At 44.1% G+C, this 4,141-nt stretch overlaps 1 protein-coding gene across 1 annotated transcript in view; it reads left to right on the top strand.

The window, feature by feature from the left end:
- Positions 1-4,141, top strand: part of POLR2A (polymerase (RNA) II (DNA directed) polypeptide A, 220kDa) — a 39,688-nt gene that overhangs the window by 20,808 nt on the left and 14,739 nt on the right. The window lies entirely within an intron of this gene.

The following is a 4,141-nucleotide window of genomic DNA, read 5'->3' as shown; positions in this document are numbered from 1 at the left end:
ACTTGAACCCTTGGAGGCGGAGGTTGCAGTGAGCTGAGATCATGCCACTGCACTCCATCCTGGTGACAGAGCGAGACTCCGTCAAAAAAAAAAAAAAAAAAACTCAGGCTTGGAGAGAGAGACTGGATTGTATGATGGTCATATAGGAAGTAAGTGGCATGACTAGGATATGACATAGAATTCTTTTTTTTTTCTTCTTCCCTACACTCCCTGCTGTGTGCAGAGTCTAATTTAGATAAAGATAGGGAATTAGGGCTGGGTGTAATGGCTCACGCCTATAATCCCAGCACTTTGGGAGGCTGAGGTGGGTGGGTGGATCAGGAGTTCGAGACCAGCCTAACCAACATGGTGAAATACAAAAATTAGCCAGGTGTGGTGGTGCGCGCCTGTAATTCCAGCTACTTGGGAGGCTGAGGCAGGAGAATCGCTTGAACCCGGGAGGCGGAGGTTGCGGTGAGCCGAGATTACACCTTTGCACTCCAGCCTGGGCAACAGAGCGAGACTCTGTCTCAAAAAAAAAAAGGAGTAAATAGAAAAAAAGATTTATAGATAGTGGAATATGCTTTCACTGGCTTTAAGGATTTTATAGGATAATAAGAGGGTAAAGCACTGTCATAGGTGTACCTCTGAACCTGTTTACTGTAAGTCAACTTTTATAAATTAAATAATTAAAAATGTATTAGGGAACACCATAGAACATGGCTGAAAGAAATTTAAAAAGACCTAAATGAAGCTGGGTGCTGTGGCCTACTCCTGTAATCCCAGCACTTTGGGAGACTGAGGTGGGCAGATCACCTGAGGTCAGGAGTTCGAGAACAGCCTGACCAACAGGAAGAAACCCCACCTTTACTAAAAATACAAAATTAGCTGGGTGTGGTGGCATATGCCTGTAATCCCAGCTGCTCGGGAGGTGAGACAGGAGAATCACCTGAACCTGGGGGTGGAGGTTGCAGTGACCCGAGATTGCGCCATTGCACTCTAGCCTGGGCAACAAGAGTGAGACTCTGTATTTTTTTTTTTTTTTTTTTTTTAAAACCCCTAAATGAAAGACCTCTCGTGTTCATGGATTGGAAGACTTAGTATTGTTGAATAGCACTACTTCCCAAAGTGAGCTGTATAGATCCCATATAATCCCTATCAAAATTCCAATTGGTTTTTTTCACAGACATTTACAACTTGATGTTAAAATTCATATGGAAATGCAAAGGATATAGTATAGCCAAGACAATATTTAAAAGTAACAAAAGTTGGACAACTCACATTCCCTGATTTCAAAACTTACTACAAAGCTACAGTAAGCAAGACAGTGTGCTTCTGTCATAAAGATACATATAAAGACTGATAGAGTAGAATTGAGAGTCCAGAAATAAACCCTCACATTTATGGTCACTTGATTTTTTGCAAGAGTCCCAATTTAATTAAATGGGGTAAGAATACTCTTGTTAGCAAATACTGCTAGGGCAACTAGATACCCACATGCAGAGGAATGAAGTTGGATTCCTACCTCATACCATGTACAGAAACTATCTCAAAACGCCTAAATTCAAGAGCTGACACTATAAAAATACTCTTAGAAGGAAACTTGAATAAGTCTTCATGACTGGCTTAGGCAGTGAATTCTTAGGTATGACACCAAAAGCATAAGCATCCAAAGGAAAAAATAGATGAATTGGACTTCATCAAAATTTAAAACTTCATGGTTCATAGTACACTATCAAGAAAGTAGAAAGATAACACAGAGAATGGGAGAAAATATTTGGAAGTCATCTGATAAGGGCCATACATATAGAATATGTAAAGGACAATATAGCAGGTCAACAATAAAAAGTCTCAATGGATTTCAATACTTGTTTCCTGGGTGGGCGCGGTGGCTCACGCCTGTAATCCCAGTACTTTGGGAGGCTGAGGCGGGCGGATCACCTGAGGTCGGGAGTTTGAGACCAGCCTGACCAACATGGAGAAACACCATCTCTACTAAAAATACAAAATTAGCTGGGCTTGGTGGCGCATGCCTGTAATCCGAGTTACTCGGGAGGCTGAGGCAGGAGAATCACTTGAACCCGGGAGGTGGAGGTTGCAGTCAGCCAAGATCGTGCCATTGCACTCCAACCTGGGCAACAAGAGTGAGACTCCATCTCAAAAATAATAATAAAAGGCCAGGCACGGTGGCTCACGCCTGTAACCCCAGCTTTGGGAGGCCAAAAGGGGGTGGATCCACGAGGTCAGGAGATAAGAGACCATCCTGGCTAACATGGTGAAACCCCGTCTCTACTAAAAAAAAATACAAAAAATTAGCCGGGCGTGGTGGCAGGTGCCTGTAGTCCCAGCTACTCGAGAGGCTGAGGCAGGAGAATGGTGTGAACCTGGGAGGCGGAGGTTGCAGTGAGCCAAGACCGCGCCACTGCACTCCAACGAGCGAGACTCTGTCTCAAAAAAAAAATAATAATAAAATTTAAAAACATGTTTCCCCGAAGAAGAGTACTACTTATGTAAATGATCAGTAAGTGCATGAAAAGATCCTCAACATCATTAGCCATCAGGGATATGCACATGAAACCAGAGCGATGTGCCACTTCATGTCCACTAGTGTGACTGTAATCCAAACACAGATAATAACAAGTGTTGACAAGGATGTGGAAAAATTAGAACCCTCATACATTGCTAGTAGAAAAGGTACAACTGCTTTAGGAAGTTAAACATAGAGTTACCATATGGCCCAGCAGTTTCATTCCTAGATCTATATATATACACACACACACACACACACATACACACACACACACACACACAGTCAAGAGAACAGAAAGCATATGGCCACGCAAACATTTATACACAAATGTTCATATCAGTGTTACTGTAGTTAAGCAGTGAAAACAACTTAAGTGTCCACTGATGAATGTGTAAGCAAAATGTGGTAGATCGCATATCCATTCGAGGGAACATCATTCAGCAATAAAAAGTAATGAACAGGCTGGGCGTGGTGGCTCACGCCTGTAATCCCAGCACTTTGGGAGGCCGAGGCAGGCAGATCACTTGAGGTCAGGAGTTCCAGAACAGCCTGCCCAACATGGTGAAACCTCATCTCTACCAGAAATAGGAAAATTAGCCAGGTGTGGTGGCACACGCTTGTTATCCCAGCTACTTGGGAGGCTAAGGCAGGAGGATCACTTGAACCTGGGCAGCAGAGGTTGCAGTGAGCTGAGTGAGATTGCATCACTGTACTCCAGCCTGGGCAACAGAGGGAGACCGTCTCAAAAAAAAAGTAACAGCCAAGCACACTGGCTGATGTCTATAATCCTAGCTCTTTGGGAGGCTGAGGTAGGAAGATTGCTTGAGCCCAGAAGTTCAAGACCACCCTTGGGCACATGGCAAAACCCCATCTACAAAAAAATTTAGCCGGGTGTGGTGGAGTGCCCCTGTAATCACAGCTACTTGGGAGGCTGAGGTGGGAGGATCACCTGAGGCCAGGAGGTTGAGGCTGCATTAGTGAGCTGAGATCATGCTACTGTACTTCAGCCTGGGTGACAGTGAGACTCTAAGAAAAAAAAAAAGTAATGAGCTGTCAAGCCACAGAAAGACAGTGATAAGCCAGATGCGGTGGCTCGTAACTATAATCTTAACACTTTGGGAGGCCAAGGCAGGAGGTTCACCAGAGCCCAGGAGTTGGAGACCAGCCTGGGCAACATTAACGAAATCCTGTCTCTACCAGTGATGAACTTTAAATGTATATTTACTTAGTGGAAGAAGTTAGTCTGAAAAAGTTAGATACTGTGTGATTACAGTTTAATTTCATATGTGACTATCTCATAACACATATGGGGAGCTTCCTATTTAGCTGTTATAGAATGAATATTTACCCGGTAATTTTAATACAGGTTTAGAAGTTTGAATCTTGGCCAGGTGCAGAGGCTCACACCTGTAATCCTAGCACTTTGGGAGGCCGAGGCGGGTGGATCACTTGAGGTTGGGAGTTTGAGACCAGCCTGACCAACATGGTGAAACCCCGTCTCTACTAAAGATACAAAAAAATATTAGCTGGGTGTGGTGGCACACACCTGTAATACCAGCTACTTGGGAGGCTGAGGCAGGAGAATTGCTTGAACCTGGGAGGCAGAAGTTGCAGTGAGCCAAGATTGCGCCA

This window comes from Mandrillus leucophaeus, unplaced genomic scaffold, assembly GCF_000951045.1.
Source record: "Mandrillus leucophaeus isolate KB7577 unplaced genomic scaffold, Mleu.le_1.0 Scaffold46, whole genome shotgun sequence".
Classification (NCBI taxonomy): domain Eukaryota; kingdom Metazoa; phylum Chordata; class Mammalia; order Primates; family Cercopithecidae; genus Mandrillus; species Mandrillus leucophaeus.
This window is presented reverse-complemented; position numbering and strand designations above follow the sequence as displayed.